Genomic DNA, 19,465 nt, shown 5'->3' on the forward strand with positions numbered 1-19,465 from the left:
TTAATTAAAAAAAATCCACATTGAACTACGGACCAAAGATATCCCTATGCAAAAAACATGGCAACAATTACACATTGAACTTGAAATATGGCAAAAATCCATGGCAAAAATTCATAAAGTCTGATGTTTCATAAAATCTGATGTTTAATAAAAATCCATAAAATCCATAAAATTTGAACTTTAAAAATGGCAAAAACTATGGCAAAAATCCATAAATCCACATTGAACTTGAAATATGATGTTCCATAAATCATTATGTTCCATTTAATAAAATTGTGATTACATGATTACTTATCACATTAATAATTCCAATAAAACTAACCAATACAAGTTAGATGTAATATTTTTAGATAATCAAACCAATAGATGAAACACACTAATACAGAACCTTTCAAGGCAATCTATTAGTTGTTCAAAATAAAATATGTCGTTGAAGATCTTCGTAATACGCCATTTGCATAGGATTTAAAATTGTCATATCCATTGACATTATTTTATGATCTTTATTTCGTTGTTCTCTTTCATTCATCATAGATAGGAGTTTTAGTTGTTCCTCCCTATCTTTGGCCCTTCTTCGACGCTCTGCAGCCTTCTGCTCATGGTCTATCGCCTTTTGTTCGTCTCGCTCAATAGTTCTAACGGAGATAGTTGATAACACTTCAACAATTTTGGATTGGTTGGCAGCCATTTCATCAAATCTACTATCGTGCGTTGTTTGATTCTTCAACTTCTCTTTCACTGCCTTAGTACCAATTGGTCGTGTTGATGTATTAGATGGTTGTTCGTGCACCGCATTATTCTGGTTGGATTCAAATGCCTCATATTCAGTTGGTGGATTCGAACATGGATCAGCATGTTGCGTGCTTCTTTTGGGTTGTGATCGAAATTCATCCCACTTACAACTTCGGCGCAAAATATCCCAACATGTATCAAATGTGAAGTGTTTTTTCTGTATTGCATGATGCATCCGCTTCGCTTCAGCGACCTACAAAAAAAAATTACAAACATTTCAATAACAAGTATACATTAGAAAAGAAAATTGAAATTTAATAACACAAATAAATTTTACCATATATGCCTCAGTTGTTCCACTTTGTTGCCTCAGTTGAATTTGTTCAAGAAAACCACAGAATTTATTAATTGCCTTTTGCATACCAGACCAACGGTGAGACAAAGAAATACAGTTTCGATTTGATTCACCGCTCAATTGTGAATTAAAATAAACAAGGACTCGTTTCCAAAATATAGCCATAGTTTGACTATTACCAGTAATGGGATCTTGAGAGACTGCTAATCAAGATCTACATAAAGTTTCATCTTCTATAATTGTGAACGCTTTACCACGAGAAACACGACAAGTTTCTGAAATAAATTGATTATCACTGTTCTGCGTGTTCTGCTCTCGTGAAGTTTCCGACATAAAATTAATATGAGTGTTGTGCTCCAACATTTGTGATTCCTCAAACATTTCAAAATCTTCCATAGTTTGAAAAAAATACAGTACATATAATATCTAACTTACTGAAAAATATTAGAATGATATACACTCAACCTCAGAATCAGATAATTTAGTCAGATAATATAAATTAAAATTTCAAAGGAAAAAAAGTTCTAATGACACAAAAGAAACAAAATTCACAGTATATAATGTAATGCTATTCTGAAAATGAAATACTCTATCAGCTTGATATACGAAACAGATATATTTTATAGAGCACATCATTAACGGTAAATTTTCAAAATACTCTGTCCATCCAACGGTAAATTATTGGAACGACTAGTTCTGAAATATGTATATGAGAGGTAATTTAAATTATATTTTATAGAGCACATCATTAACAATTTCAATTATATTTTGAAGGGAATTTAAATTTATATCACCCTCCAAATTATTCATAATCCACAAAATAACCTATCTCAAAATAAACTAGTTGAAACCAACCAGTTCAAACCAGTTCATTACTGTTGGCGCATAATTGATCAACCCGGTCGACCGGTTGGTCAACTGGCTGGTTGACCGGTTCCTCTCCTCCACCGGTCATGCAGTGAAGCAGTTCAAACCAACTAGTTCAAACCTGTCGCAGAATTGCTGAACCAGTCGACCGGTTGGTCAACCGGCCGGGCAACCGGCAGGTTGACCGGTTCCTCTCCTCCAACGGTCACACATAGTAATTTGCTGAAATCTGGACACTGTTCTCAGTTTGATGATTTTTTTGTTGAATTCTCATTTTGATATCAAATTGCTGAAACCGTTGGAGCATCAAAAAGTGATTTTTTTCACCAAAATTTAAATCTGATGTCAAGTTTGGTTCACCGTTGGAGATGGTCTTAGTGATGAGATTGTTAAATTATTTTTATATAAAATAAATTCATAAATAAATTATTTTTATATTAAAAAAACTAAAATAAATATTTAAAACAAACAGGTGCAATTGGTAAAAAAAAAAAAAAAAAATTTGATATAAAATAGATTCAGTCCTCTCATTATTTTTCTAATCCCACTCAAAATTCGATCAAGCTAATCCCCCTACTAAGAGGGATTACTAAGCCCCTTGGACTACTAATTTGCGTTCATATTTTACTACCAAACATGCTGTGAGTGGAACCCATAGTCATGATAGTCCAATCCGACCACTTGAGCCACGAAACAAACATGGCCTTAGGGTTTAAATGGTGCATAGATATATAAGGGAGGTTAATTTAGTCGTTTTGTTTGAATTTGTCATTTTAGATAAAATATTTAAGTGTTTTGAACTTTTAACCAAACAAAATCAAAAAATAGATTTATAGAGTCCTACAAATTTTATTAGAATAATACTTTTCTCCATTATTTAGTTACCCTTGAAAAAATAAACAACGGGCGAGAAATGTGTACATAGCAAATTGCGATACAGTTTAGCACAGCTCAGAACGCACGCCTGGCAGCTCCCATAGTTGAAAATATGAGCAGCTTTGTGCCTGTTTGGCAGAGCTTTATTACAGCTTATTTCAGCTTTCAGCTTAATTTAAGCAATTTTGATGTGTTTAATTTAGCTTATAGTTATAGCTTATAGCTTTTTGGAAGTCAGAAATCAGCTTATTCTTTGAGTGGGGCAGGAGATGCTTTAAGAATAAGCTGGAAATCAGCTTAAGCTGAAAGTTATAAGCTATAAGCTGTTGAGGCATAAGCTATAAGCACTTTCCCACAGCTCTACCAAACATGGCCTTTGTTTCGTTGGGGTTAAAAAATTATTGACTAAAATAGGGGTAATTTGAGAACTTATTATAAAAAATAAAAAAAAATAAAAAAATAAAAAAAGAGCTAACTTTTTAACTTTTTTACATAAAAAAATCATTAAAAAATTAACTTTTTATCAATTTTCTAAAACATCACTCAGTTTGTTTTAAAAGTCTTAATTTATTTGACAAAATCATTTTTTTCAAAAAAAAAAAGATTCTCATTTTAGTCATTCTAAAAAGCTATTATAATAACCCAAAAAGGTAATAAATTAGTTTTTTTTTTAATCATTAGAGCATCTCCAACGGTTCATCAAAATTTTCACCAAATTTGAGTAAAAAAAAAGACCATTTTCTCAATTTGATACAGATTGCTCCAATGGTTGTCATCAAAGTAGGGGTCGACCGGTTAGTGTTTTTTTTTTTATACCTCTTTGAACCTTTTGACCTGTTTGAACCAACCTATTTACAAGGGAACCGGTCGATCGGTTGGTCTCCCCTAACGGTCACACACAGTAAATTGGTGAAATCTTCCCCCTGTTCTCACTTTGATGAAAAATTTGGTGAATTCTCGTTTTGATACCAATTTGATAAAACCATTGGAGCTGCAAAAAGTGACTTTTTCACCAAATTTCAAATCTGATGCAAGGTTTGGTGAAGCGTTGGAGATGGTCTTAACCAATAAACTAATTTTCTTCAACTTTCTTCCTTTCAACGTATACTGTTGAATCTAGGACATTCAATGAATCTAGACTGGTACGCATACACAAGTACAACAAATTATTCTATCTTTTTAGAATACTATGGCTTCGTTGAGAAGCCTTGGTTGGGGTATTTTTAGCTATTTTAGTCACAAAAAATAAAATAAATTTTTTAATTTAATAAAAAAAATATCACATCCAATCTATAATCATTACATTCTTTCTCTCACAAAAAAAAAAAGTTAAAAAAATCAAAAAAAAATTAATAGTCCTTCCCAAACCAAACTTTTTAGCCCCAGGCTAAAAAAATCAAAAAGCTAAAAAACCAACCCACTTTCCAAATGGAGGCTATATATTGGTTGTATATATTGCTCAATATTAAGGCCTAGTTTGGCTTTTCTAAAAAATTTAAAAAGTCAAAAAATTACTATAAAAAGTTAAAAAGTTATCACAACTCACAAATAAAAAATATAAAAAAAAATTAATTTATTACATATTTTAATACAAAGACGTGACTGGTACTAAAAATTGATGGAAATGCTATCAAAGGGGGGGGGGAAGGTATATATATTTATTAAATTTGAAGGTAATGTTGGGTCAGCATTGGCCTACCACGGGTCCCGTTTTGATAATCTGAACCATTCAATGTGTAGAATTCGTCGAATATATGTTTGTAAAAAATCACGTTAATCGGATATGTATAGCTACATGATTAAATCAGTTTTATATAAAAAATAGATGGTGTTATAGTTAACGGTTGACAAAAAACTAACATAATCAGATAGCTATCGATATCCGATCAGCTTGATTTTTTACAAATATATAGTACTCGACGAGTTCTACATATTAAACGGTTCCGATTAGCAAAACGGGACCCGTAATGGGCTCACACGGGCTGAACAACACCGTCCAATTCAAGACCGAAAAGGAGACAACCATTTTCCATCTTCTAACAGCCGAGTACACTGCCTAGGTACTGTATGGGCTACTCAATCACTTCTCATATGTACTTATTTTTATAATTTTTTAATACACATTTTTTCATAAAAAAGTCAAAAAGTTAACCCAAACATCCATTTTTTTTCCACAACTTTTTAGTCTAAAAAGACAAAAAGTGCACTTATTTAGGACACCCCAAACAACCCCTAAAGTACTATGTATTTACAGAGTTTAAAAAATAAGAATAACACTGAACAAATCACAAAGCATTATTAACCAGACACGCAGTCATGTGATATTTCGGATCCATATAATAATTTTTGCTTGATTAAAATATAAAATACTAAGATTAAACATCACTACAACCAAAACACATTTTAGTGGGACTATATTAGTGGTATATTTTTAAAAAATGTCACAAAAAGAATATTTGGTAGTATGTTTTAAAAAAATATCACAAAGCCACAAACATACGAGGTTCTAATGGCATTTCAATAAAGAAATATCACATCACTACAACAAAAATGTGATTTAATAACATCAATTTATGGCATTTTATAAAAGAATGGCACAAGAAATTGTTTTAATGACATCTATCAAAAGATGCCACTAAATTTTAGTAGTAATGGCATTTTTTTAAAATGTCACTAAATTAGATAGATGTAAGTTACTTTTTACGACATTAAGTGAAAAGTGTCATAAACAAATATTTTATGGCATTTTGAGAAATGTCACTAAACCAAAAAATTTCCAAGCTATCCAATGTCATTTTTTGAAAAAAGAAAAAATGTCAAATTGAACTGTTTGACCTCTATTTGCTGGCTCAATGGTTTCTCCAAGAATTTTGAATGTGCTACAAACGAAAGCGGTGAAGACTCTAGCTTTAACATGTGGTTGTCGCCTTGTAGCGACCTTAATTTTTCTTAAATCATTATTTATTATTATTATTACTTTATTTTATTTTTTACTTTATTAATTGTATGGTTACATGAGAGTTTAATTATATATAATCTGAATATTTATATATGTGTATATATATTATATATATATAAAGTATTATATATTTATCTTATATATATCAAAGGTTTTAGGGTGATAATAGGAAATTAGGTTATAATCTTAAGAGGCAAAGAAAATAAAAGAGAAAAAAAAAAGTTAAGAGAGAGAAAGAGAGAGAGAGAGTGAGTGAGGCTCTGCTTAATCACACAAGCCGAGAGAGAGATTAATCATCAAAGAAATTAATCATAGAAGCCGAAAGAGAGAAAGCAGAGAGAGAAAGAGAGACGGCGGGAGAGAGAGGAGAGGAAAACAAAAGGTTAGGGTTTTATTTTGGTAGCTTCATTAATTCTCCAAGTATTTCTTTGATCTTTGAAAAATAATTGTAAGTATAAAACCCACTTTCCTTGACTTGTGTTTATTTTGTTGTTATTATTTATTTATTTGATGTTGGTTTGATATTGTATTTACATGAAAATGATGGATTGATTTCAATTATTTTGATTAGCTGTGTATGCAAGGTTTATAGTTTTTATATGTGTGGTGTTGCTTTCTGACCACTCTGCCAAACAGGAAGTCAGTAAGAGAGCACAGGCAGAATAGATCACGCCCGAACAACCTGTCACAGAAAGATTAGACTCTAGTGGTGGTCGTCCACCCGGGGGGACTCCGACGATCAAGTCAGTACTCAGTTTTCTCTCAAAGATAGCAAATAGTGCTTAACTCACTAGTCAGAATACAAAAAACGTACCTTAGACCCACGAGGGTGCCGTACTTTTATAACCAGCACTAACCTGATCCTTGTAGAAGCCTAGCTTCAATGGATTTTAGCTCAATGTTTATCTTGGACTTCCAGCTAGGATAGAGATAAACTCCCTAAGTGCTCTATCTTTATCCAAACTGAGGCCCTCCCCTATTATAGGACTCTTGTCCCCTATCCGCTCATCTCAGATTCCGATATCTCCGCAGATAACCCTGACCTAGCCGAGATCACCTCGGTGTCATGACCAAGACACGTGGCACCTCGGCTAACTCATCGGCGTCACCTTGACCACGTGTTGTCTTTCACAAAATATATCCCAACAACTACCCCCTAGGTTCTATTATCTCAGCATCCTGAGGTGATGGACCTACATCGTTTGTCCACAGGCTACGACTTACTCCATCCTTTATGGCCGATATCATCATACGTTGGCTTCTGATGACCAAGACTCTACTGTCTACTTTATCAATGACCAAGAACCAAGTTCTTCAAGTTCCTTGACTAAGATCGCTCCTATAGCTGAGGTTTTTGTGTCATTAAATCAAGAACTCAAAGAATTTTATCTGTGCATGAGCTTTCACGCACGGTTTACTTAACCATTTTCTCCACAGGTCGCTCTCTCATTGGTTCGTACGTGACATGCACTATCAGGTCGCGTTGCGTCTGCGCACGTTGCCTGACAAACACATCGTCCAAGGCATTCCATTATGGTTTGTTGCCCTTTTGATTTTTTAACAAAAACAGCTTCTCTCTCTCTGTCCTTTTAGTTTGCATTCTTTCGTTTTTGCTCAAGCTTTCTCTCTCTAAAGCTTCTCTTCCAAATCCTCCATTGTCGTTCCTTTCGAGCTCTGCCATTGCCACATTCACCACCTCCAGCGCACTTTTTCATCACCTGTTTTCAATCATTCTCGTCGTCTGACTCCGGCGACCTTCATATCGGCACTCATTTCACTCGATAAGTTCACAATTCCTTCTCCCTTAAGTTCGGTCTCTGATTTATTTTGAATCTATTACATGTTTATACGCTGTTTGCTGCCATTGTGAATCTGTTTATGTTCTTGAATCTTTACTTGTGCTTTGAATTTCATCATTTTGGGTGTCAAACGTACTGTTTGCGACTTAGTTGTTGAATCTGTCTCTGACCTGCATACACAGTTCATGGCCCTTGTGCACACATACGCATTGTTCATGTGTTTGATACTTTGACAATTTGTCACTGTTCTTGGCTTTTGCATATCTGCACACACTCATTTAGTGTTCTTTGAATTTCTGTTTGTTTTCTTAAGTCTGAATCATGTCATTTTCTATTTTTCTTGCTTATTTCTAGATCTTTCCCTTGATTTCCTGTTTCCGTATAGATTTAGGTTTGGAATTTGATAGAAACAACATTCCTTAGGGAAATTGAAACAAATTCCCCCTAAATCTTGAAAAACCCTTGCCCTAATTATTGTTTAGGGTTTACCTGAGGTCCTTAAACCCACACCAAACATTCTTTTCTGACATTTTTCCCTAACCTTCATAAGCCGACATCATGGGTATGTTCAGGTGGAGAGTAGATACCCCAGAAAAGATAGAGTATTTCCGTGGCGAGTTCTCCATCCCAGCCGATGTTCACCTCAGGTTGGCTGGGGAAGAGGACTCTATTATGCCTGATAGGGATTCCATGCCCTTTTCAGTAATTGCTTTCATAGAGTGTGGACTTAGGTTCCCTCTAGACATTCTTTTCCGAGAAATCCTTCATTATTACAAGCTCAACCCGATGCAACTGGCCATTAACTCCAATAGGATCATCAATGGTATAATTGCTCTAGCTAGGCGAGAAAACACTAGGATAACATTAGCTGACATCTAATATTGTTATACCATGTATGGCCTAAAATCCGAAAAAGGTTACATCTATTACCTCAAGCCGAGATCCACAACCTACAAACTTATAACCGATCTCCCAAACTCCAACAAAGGTGCTGGAGATGATTACTTCATCGTCTCAGGCAACTGGGAATTTGCACCTGACGACAACCTTCATCTCTATCCTCTGCATCGATCGGTGTTTAAAGATGATGAGGGTAAGAACCAAGTGTCAACTTTTCTGCTTTAAGACTTGTCACTTTATTCCCCTTATATGTTCTAATGTATGAATTTTGGTTTTGCAGCTCTCTCTCAACCTTCAAAAGATTTTCTCCAGTCTTTCTTTCCCAGCAAGGACTTGAAAAGGCTGTTGGGCTTGCCAGTTGACTAGCGCAAAGCCCCTCTGCTGCTCAACTATATTCCAACTTACAAATCTACCTTGCCCGACATTCCTAAGAGGAGTAGGACTCCTCCCTCTGCTACAACTCCAATAGTTGCCTCCTTACTAAGTCCAAACCAAGCCTCATTTTCTGATCCAGTTGAGGTTGCATCAACGTCTGCCCCCCAACTCATCTTGACATCACAATATCAATGCTGACGTCGAGCTCTGCCAAACGTACCAGCAGATAGAACTCGTAGCCGCAAACGTCAAGGTTCTGAGGTATCGGCTTACGATCCTGCAAACCCACCTACCGCACTTCCAGCAATCCATTTCGGTACAAAAGTAACAGTCACTTCCACTGCCGATGAAATGGGTCGCAAATCAGAAGCTGTTAAAGACCTTTTAGCCAACATCGCAAGGGTTGTGACGGTGCAATCCTTGCCTTCTCCATCCCAATCAAAACCAAAGTCGAAAAGATTGAAGAAGGCTAAGGCCAAGGCCACAGTGACTCAGATTGAATCTGAGGACACTGTGCAAATTTTGAAATTGGCTGAAGTTGAAAAGAGTCAAACGGCCGCCAAGAAAAGGCCAGCCGAGGTCGAAGTATCTGATTCTCAACCGCCCAAAAGGCCATGGTTTGAGTATCCTGAGGGTAGCCACAGTTTCCCTCGCAATATAACCTAGGCTTCCGAGGTCATGGTGGATGATAGGCCCCTAACAGCCGTCGACAGTACAATGAACCTTGAAGTCGGCACAGCCCTATCAACGGCTGTTCTTTTACTAGAAGACATGAATCGTATGGCCGAGTTGCATGAATACAAAAACTTCGCCCTTATGATACAGCACTCGGTCTTGGTAAGTCTCTTTCTTACTTCTTTGTAGTCTTTCTACACTTAGTCAAATTTCACTGATCTGTTTTTCTTCTTGCAGGCCATCTAGCATACTTATTCATACACAATCAAGACCAAGATGACAAGGAAAGAGTTAGCACAGAAGACTAAGGAAGCTGTCAAACTCCTTTCCTCACTCAACTGTGTCAAAGCCAATAATCGAGCTCTAGTAGATTAGGCCAAGGCCTCTAAAGTTGCTCAGGATTTGGCCGAGGAAAAAACGAGAATGGCCGATGCTGAAGCCGAGGCCCCCAGAGCTGATCTTGAGACTACGAAGGCCAAGGCTGCTGATTTGGAAACCAAGCTTCAAGAGGCCCTAGACTCGAAGGAAGCCGAGGTGAAGGCGGCCGATGAAAAGCCTTATGAAGAAGGGCAGGCCACCATCCGTGACCAGTACAAATAGCAAGTCAACTTGGCTTGCAACCGAGGTTATTACCTGGTTGGACGGTGGCGATCAAAAAATTACTTGTTCCAATGGACTCTGACCTCCGAGACATCAATCAGTTTCAAGTGCCCTTTCCTCTAAAGCCTAAGGACTCTGGCGATGAAGCCGACAAAGATGATGCCGAAGATAGTGAAGCTGATGAAGTGAAGGAAGAGGCTGCCACTGATCCCAAGTCTCCCATCCTCAACGAGCAAATAGACTTGACTCAAGATGAGGATGATGACTTGGTTTCCAAGGGCGTCTCTCCCAAACTAACCACCTTTGAGGCCGAGGTCCAGTGTGCCGAAAGGAGTCTGGATCAAACTTTGCTAGAAACAAACGCCGAGATAGCGGTCAAAAAGAATGCAACACCGCCCGCCGAGGTTGAGAAATCACAGACCAATCCTAATACTTAGGATAGTTCATTTTTACTTTGTACTTCTATTATGTCTGAATAATGTTTAGCTTGCAATTTGGCTGAAGCGCCCCTTTTGTAATTTCGAACAAGTAATCTTTTGCCAGGCCGAAGTGCCTTTTTTCTGAATACAAGTCTTCTCTTTTCTTCTAAGTATTGAATGTTTGCCTCATGTATGTTTTATTGCTTTCTTTCATACATTTCATGCTTCCATACTTAGAATATTCTTGCACTTTGTCAAAGTATACCTTAACTATCTAAAAACTTCAGGATGTAATACCTCAGATATAACCTTGAATGTTTTTCTTGGCCAACCATTTGTATACCTCGGGTAACACTTTAACAATACCAAAATATTTTTACAAGTGTTATCCAGTATTGCTTTTTTACTTTCACATGCTATCTTCTTTTAAGACTTCACCCTTTCCAAGCTTGGTAACCTGGTTGGCCATCTCCGCCAATATGTATCTCGGATAATTCTTTTGATATTCCCTCGGCTAATCTTCAACCTATAAATTTTCCTGAAAATTTCAACAACTGTTAAGCCAATTCTAGTTTGTAAATTTTTCTATAAAATTTCAACAAGTCCCAAGGACTTTAAACTTTTACTCATCATTCTCCAGCTCTTTGCCCCCCTAATGTAAACCTAAGTTTCACTTATGTTCACATTAAGCACGTATAATCCTTCGCCGAAGTCAGTTTCAAACAAAGACTAGCCGAGGTTCTCAACCTTAGTTTCTCTATTAATCTAACTGAAATGCACTTAATTCCATTATAAGTTTAATGGCAAGTCTAGTTTCAATTCAACTTAGTTCAACTCTATTATATGCAAATGTAATTCAATTCTGTCGTATAATAAGTCTAAGTTATTCGTCATGTTTCAATCAGAAACATCGCCAAAGGACTAGTCAGTCTTATTAAATTTCAAAATCAAGCTAAAATTTTATTATTACTTCGGCTAACAACATAAATTTCAAAAAAAACAAAAATCTAATAATAGAAAAATTTCAAGTTGCAAGTGTTCCAGGGTCTTGGTAACTCTTTGCTATCACTGTCTTCAAGCCGATATACCTCATTACTAGTGACCGAGATAATTCTATAAGCCCCCCCCCCCCAAAATTTGGGCCAAGTTTTCCTTCTCTAGGATCCTTCTTGTTGCCGACGACCTTCATTAGGACGATGTCGCCAACTTGAAACTCTCTTAGGTTGTCCTTCTTATTGTAAGCCCTAGCAAGTTGTTGTTGATATGCCCCCAGCCGAATTGCTGCTCTCTCTTTTTTTCCCTCTAGTAGGTCTAGATCTCGGACTAGAAATGCCTCATTAGTACCATTTTCCACTTCCTGGGTTCTGATCCCTGGAATGACAACTTGTAGTCGGATAAATACTTCAGTGCCATAAGCCATGGCAAATACAGACTCCCCGGTTGATCTCCTCGGCATAGTCCGATATGCCCAGAGTACATTGGACAACTCTTCCACCCATTTCCCCTTTGCTGTCACTAGCCTCTTTTTGATCCATCTAAGATAGTCTTATTAGATGCTTCTATCTGACCATTGCTCTGAGGGAAACTTGGAGTAGAGTAATAGTTCTTGATTTTGTACTTTGCACATAAGTTTTTGATTAGCTTACTGTCAAATTGTGTACCATTGCCTGCTATTATTGCCCTTGGGATCTCAAATCTGGTGATGATGTTTTTCCATATGAAGTTCATTACATCAATATCTTAAATCTTCGCAAGGGGTTTCCGCTTCTACCCACTTTGTGAAATAATCAATTGCTACTAGCAGGAACTACCTTTGCCCAGTTGCTTGGAATAGTTGTCCAACAAGATCCATGTCCCACTGGGCAAATGGCCAAGGGCTGGACACTGGGATCAAATCTACTGCTGGTTAATATATCAAATGTGTGAACTTTTGAAACTTCACGCACTTTCTGACGTAGGCTTCAACATCCTTCTACATGTAGAGCCACAAATACCCTTGGGTAATGGCTCTATGAGCAAGTGATATGCCCCCAGCATGGCTTCCATATACTCCTTCATATATTTCATACAAGAAGTCTTCAATTTGAGAGGGATGCACACATCTCAAAAGGGGACCAGTAAATGACCTTCTGTAGAGATGTCTTTCTGCTATTAGGCTAAACCTAGCCGACTTCAGTCTGGTCTTGTGCGCTTCTTTTCGATCATTTGGCAGCTTCCCATCTCTGAGGAACATTACCACTGTGTCTATCCAACTTGGGCCCATCTCCGCACACATTGTTTCGTACTCTGTGATCAATGGTTCCACACTTGGGCCTGACAAATAATCAACCATTATTGTCCTTGCCTCCCCTGATTCCATTGCACTAGCCAGGTTAGCCAAGGCATCGACATGGTTGTTGTCATCTCGGCTAACTTGCTGTAGTTGGCAACCCTAAAATAAGGCTAACAGTCTAATAACCTCTTTGACATAGGTTATCATTCTTTCACCTCGAGCTGCATACTAGTATGTTGTCTGGTGCACAATAAGCTGGGAGTTACAAAAGACTACCATCTCGTTGGCTTCCATTATTACTGCCAACGTCAATCCTACGATTAGTGCTTCATACTCTGCTTCATTATTTGAGGCTTTGAATCCCAAACAAATAGACTGCTCTAACATTCGCCCATCTGGAGATACCAACACCACTCCTGCCCTCGCTCCTTGATGGTTTGAACTCTCATCAACAAACATGCGGAAGGAGTCGCCGATGTAAATATCGCAGGGTTTGAGTTTCTCTTCTTTCTTCTGCTCTGTTGTGGGGTTTTTCATTCCCAACTGGGTCTCTTCTTGTTCCCCTGGACATCCTAAGTCGCGGCTCACCGGAGCCCAACGTAGGATGGCTCCAGGTGTGAACTCGGCCACGAAGTCAGCCCGAACCTGGCCTTTAATTGTTGTTCTGGGCCTAAATTTTAGGTTGTATTGGCCCAATACTACTACCCATCTGGCTACCCTTCCTGTCAGATCTCCTTATTGTAGCAAGGACTTTAAGGGATGCTCAGTCAATACCACAATCTTGTGGGCTTGAAAGTAATGATTCAATTTCTTGGAAACCATTATTAAGGCCAGTGTCAATTTCTCCAGGGGCAAGTACGTGGTCTTTGTGTCTGCTAGGGTTTTACTCACATAGTATGCTATTATTTGTTCTCTCTTCTCTTTTCTGATTATTACTGCACTTACTGCATGTTCTGAAATCGCCAGGTATAAGAACAGTTCCTCTCCAAGTACCGGATTTGAGAGAACTGAAGTTGTGGTCAGGTATCTTTTCAAGTCGGCCAAGGCGACATCACATTCCTCTGTCCACAAGAAATCTGTGGCCTTTTTCAATAGACTGAAAAATGGTTTACACTTATCTGAACTTCTGCTTATAAATCTGTTAAGGGCTGAGGCCCTTCCAGTCAAAATTTGCACTTGTTTTGCCGATATTAGGCTTTTCAAATACAAAATGGTCTTAATTTGATCTGGGCTTGCCTCAATGTCCTTTCTAGTAACCAAGTATCCCAAGAATTTACCAGATCCAACTCCAAATGCACATTTCGAAGCATTGAGTCGGAGCCAATATGTTCTAAGGATGTCGAAAATTATCTTTAAGTCGGCCAGATGATCCTCAGGTTCTTTGGTCTTCACGACCATGTCATCAATGTACACTTCCACTATTTTGCCAATCAGATGTCTGAACATCTTGGTCACTAACCTCTGGTATGTTGCTCCTGCATTTGTCAACCCAAAAGGCATCACTTTGTAGCAATACAACCCTTTTGGGGTGATAATGCAGTTTTCTCTTCATTAGAGGGTACATTGTTATTTGATGGTGCCCCTTGTAAACGTCTAGGAAGCTCATCCTTCCATACCCTGAAGTGGCATCCACCAATTGATCGATCTTGGGGAGTGGGAAACTGTCTTTGGGACAAGCTTTATTTAGGCTAGTGAAGTCCACGCAGACCCTTCACTTCCCATTCTTCTTTTTCATAATAATTGTGTTTGAAAACCAAGTTGGGTAGTTTATCTCTCGAATGGCTCTGGCCTCTAACAATTTGCCCATTTCCTCCTCTACTACCTCCATATGAACCAATGTCGGCCTCTTTGCTCACTGAACGACGAGTTTGGCCGACTTGTCTATGTTTAGTTTATGGCATGTAACCTCGGGGTCAATGCCAGGCATCTCGTAGGGCGTCCAGGCAAACACCTCTATGTTTGCTCGCAAGAATGCTTCTAACTCCCTTTTCTCCTTCTCGGCCAAGCCTGAGCCAAGAAGGAAGAAGCGTTCTTCATCTCCTAGCTAGACCAGAATTTTCTTCAAGGCTTCCTCACTTTTGTCGGCTAGCTCTTTGCTGACGTCATCCAAGACCTCCATGTCCTCGTCCTTAATCTCTACTGTTTCTGCTTCTCATATGTTGCATATGGATTTCATTGCTGCCATAGAACAATTCTTTACCTAAAATTGATCCCCTCTAATCTCCTCAATTCCATGCTCTATTGGAAACCATAACAGCTGGTACAGTGTTGAGGGAACAGCCCTCATTGCGTGTAACCATGGCCTCTCCAAGATAACATTGTAAAGGGAGGAGGTGTCAATTACTGTGAACTCTGTACTTACCTTCTTGGTGCCTGTCTGTACCTCCAAACTTATTGCTCCCCGGGGCCATGTTGGCGTTCCATTGAACCCAACCATTGGACTATTGGACTGTTCCAGATCATCTCGGTAAAGTTGAGCTCCTTGTAATATCTAACATACATGATGTCACAAGAGCTGCCTTGGTCAATCAGAATGCACCTTACCTGGCATTCTCCAATGTTGAAGGATACCACCAGAGCATTCTTATGTGGATGCTGCACCATGTCTAGGTCGACTTTAGTAAAGGACACTATTGGTCCCTGGTACTCGTCTGCCCTAGGCCTATTTTGCTAGACCTGATACACATACTGTAAATGCTTTACCCTCTAAGTCTTTCCACGTACCTCGTTCTCATTGACCTTTAAGTGAATCACATTGATCACTCGAGGTCCGTCTACTTGCAGTTGCGGTGCTGGTGGAGGTGGTGTTGCTAATGCCTAGGGCAGCCTTGCTTGCTCTTCCTTTGTTCTGACCTCATCTGCTAGGTCCCTTAAGTGACCCTGTCTTACCAGATCTTCTAGGGCTCTACAACCCTATATCAGGTGTCCATCTTCATTGTGGTAAACACAGTGCTTTCCCAGGCTTCTTCCCATGAATTCGCCAGGAATCTTTTCTGGCGCTCTATAGTACGGTTGGTTCTTGACTCTTTTCAGAACTTTATCAATCAGAATCTGGAATACGGTAGTGAGTGTCTATGCAGCCCTTAGTCCTGTCTCTTGCCTATTATATCCAGTATTACCTTGGCCTCGCTACAGCGACCCGTTTCTCTTCTCCTGTTTCGATGTCTTTGTCCCTGGCGTGTCTTCTTCAGCTCTCGCATATTTCTCGATCCTGGCCATAAGTTCCTCCATACTTTTTGGCAGTGTCTTTGTCAGTAACTTTAAAGGCAGGCAGTCATCGTTCAGGTCGTTCTTAAAAGATACAACCACCAACTCTTTGTTACACCCTGGTATTCGGTTAAACACCCCATAATACCTTTTGGCATAAGCCCTGAGGCTTTCATCCTTGCCAATTCTCAAAGCCATTAGGGAGTCTGCCCTTAACGACTGCAGTTTGTTTGTAACAAACCTGGCCACAAACATCTCGGCCAGGCCTTCCCAACTTTTCACAGTTCCTTTCGACAACTTGTGAAACCAATCTGATGCGATTTCCCCAAAAGATGAGTGGAACACCTTGCAAAGCAATGGTTCGTTCCTAATATACAGTGCAATTGAGTTCAAATATAAGTCGATGTGAAAGTTAGGATCGGACTTACCATCGTATATCTGGAATCTCGGCATGTGGAACATTTTCGGGGCCTTAAACTTATCCAATTCTATTGAGAACGGCATTCTTGGCTTAACCGGAGATATGACCTCGGTATCTTGTCACTTCCTCTGGAGGTAATTTCTCAAATCCTTCTTAGTCCGTCCAGGAGCTCGACTGTCAACGGATTTTAGCCTTTTTGATGCGCTACTCCCGATGTCATTATGAGTCCTCTTAGACCTCCTTTCATTCATCATGTCAAAATAAAGCTCATTCCCTTGAACATGTCGATGTTCCTTAACGTAAGTTTCCTTGGCACGATGTGTCTTCTAAGACTCCTCTCATCGATTCTTCTCACCCGACCTCCCGTAAAGGCCAATGCGAATGCTCCTTTACCTTGTCATGCTGAGGGACTGCAGGGATTGCTTTCTGTCCCCCTTTCTGGGCATTGTTCTTGGCCGCTGGAAAACGGTGGCTGCATGACGTTGTTCTGCATCATGAAGTTGACAACCAATTATAGGTTTGCCAACTTGTTTGCCATTCCCTTCATCTCACAATCCCTCATCAGGCATCTATTTTTCCATACCTAGAGGTCGCTTTCGTTGTAATACCCGCATTGACATGCTTCCTTCGGTACGTCTCCCTCTTGGCCGATGTCCTTTTCTCCAGGATTCTTATCCCGAGGTTCTTCATTACAGTTGTCCTCCTCAACATTAAGATCGGCGTTTTTACCACTCCCACTAGGGATGTCGCCCTCAATCTTTTCTTTTTTCCTGTTGTTGGCCATCTAGTCTCCTTACGTTTTCCACAGACAGCGCCAAATTGTGGGTGTTGATTTCCAACCACTCTACCAAACAAGAACTCAGCTGGAGAGCATAGGCAGAATAGATCACGCCCGAACAATCTGTCACAGAAAGATTAGACTCCGGCGGTGGTTCGTCCACCCGGGAGGACTCCGACGATCAAGTCAGTACTCAGTTATCTCTCAAAAATAGCAAATAGTACTTAACTCACTAGCCATAATAAAAAAAACGTACCTTTGACCTACAATGGTGTCTTACTCTTATAACTAGCACTAACCTAATCCATGTAGAAGCCTAGCTTCAATGGACTTTAACTCAATACTCATCTTGGTCTCCCAGCTAGGATAGAGATAAACTCCATAAGAACTCTATCTTTATCCAGACTAAGGCCCTCCCTCATTCTAGGAATCTTGTCCCTTATTCGCTCATCTCAGATTCCGATATATCTGCATATAACCCTAACCTAGCTGAGATCACCTCGGCGTCATGACCAAGACACGTGGCACATCAGCTGACACTTCAGCGTCACCTTGGCCACGTGTTGTCATTCACAAAATATGTCCCCACAATATGTATTTACTTTATGGTTGTAATCATACTCATGGATATATGAAATTAAAATAAACTTGGAACCCATAGATAAATTCTAAATACTACACTATGACTCCATGAATTATTGTTTTATTTGAGTGTTGGTGAGAAAAAGTGTATAAAAAAAAAAGTGAGGATTATGAGATTTATTTGAATGTCTTAGGCTCATTATGTTTGTTCTCATGAGTGGATAAGGGGTTGTGTATATATATAAAGTGTTGCCTTATTCTCAAGAGTAGAAGAGTACTTGGATTTACGTACATACATATATGCTAACCGTTCGAGAAATGTGAGTCAAATTCGGGACGATATCTCCATGCAAGTTTGGCTTCAAAGCGGTATTAGGTATATATGAGGCACATGGGATATATGTGTAGGCCGGAAGTGAAGGGCCGAAATGGTAGAGTTAAGGTACAAAGAATTTAAATATGAACTTATTGGTATAATTTGAAATATGAACTTATTGGTTTAATTTGAATTGTATTGATTTGTACATCTTGAAAAATAATAAACAACCTTGATAAATTACGAAATTTGGACAGAGGCATGTATACGTAGTTCTAGAAAATTTTTGTATTTTAACTTTTTACTAAAAAGATCAATTAGAACTTGTAATCGAATGATCTTGGTTACAATAATTTTTATTCATTTTAGCAATGCAGATTTTAGATGCTGTTTTAACCCACGAAACAAGCTCATTTTCGTTGATTTTGCGTAAACTAAAGTAAAATATTATTCTGAACACTTTTCGTGTTTTGAACTTTTCCCCAAAAAAAATCATCTTAGGGCAATTTCTTTTCATTTTCAGCTTCAAACTTTTCGGTCAAATTCCGTCTAAGTTATTCTATCAAGTTTTTCTCTCAATCTGTTCAATTTCTACTAAATTCGTTCAAGACTCTTTTTAGGAAATTTGATTCTGTACAACTTTTGATCTTTGAGTTTTAGTCAATTCAAATGATTTAAGCATGAAACGGTGGATTTTTTTTTTATATTTCTTTAGTAATTTACTTATGATTAAATTATACTAACTTTATTTTTTACAAAATGGTGGGTCTCACTAACTTTTTATACAGGACTAATCCACCATATTATTATTATTATTATTTTTTATACTCAATTTATAATTAGTTATGTACGACCAAGAAACTAAATGCTACAATATCTCAGGAAACTACTCATTCGTCTCAGTGCGGGTAAAACTACTTGTCTTGTCCCGTAACCAAAATTAAATGTACTTTTGTTTGTGTCTGGTGGACACGTACGTGGGTGTCAAATCTTGTACTCATAGCAATATACTTGTATACTGACCCATTTTGTCTCTTGGTAACTCGGGTGCATTCTGTTTAAGTGCAGCCGAGCTTCATTTGCAGGATTAGTTGGGACTACAGTGGTGACGAGAAATAACTACGGTTGTAGGACATGTCTTTCGAACTTCTTTTGTTTTCTAGAGTTTAGGGTTGATATTAGTATTTTGATAATTTGCCATTGTGGATTATTTTAATGTTGGAAGAATTAGATAGTCATGAATTTATGATGGATGATTTGATTGGCGTTTGTTAAGAGCTAATCAAATATATCACATTACTTCCAGCTTTATTTTGTAATAGCATGCAAAAC

The sequence above is a fragment of the Camellia sinensis genome, chromosome 1, assembly GCF_055761805.1.
Source record: "Camellia sinensis isolate YWXY chromosome 1, ASM5576180v1, whole genome shotgun sequence".
In the NCBI taxonomy this organism is placed as follows: Eukaryota; Viridiplantae; Streptophyta; class Magnoliopsida; order Ericales; family Theaceae; genus Camellia; species Camellia sinensis.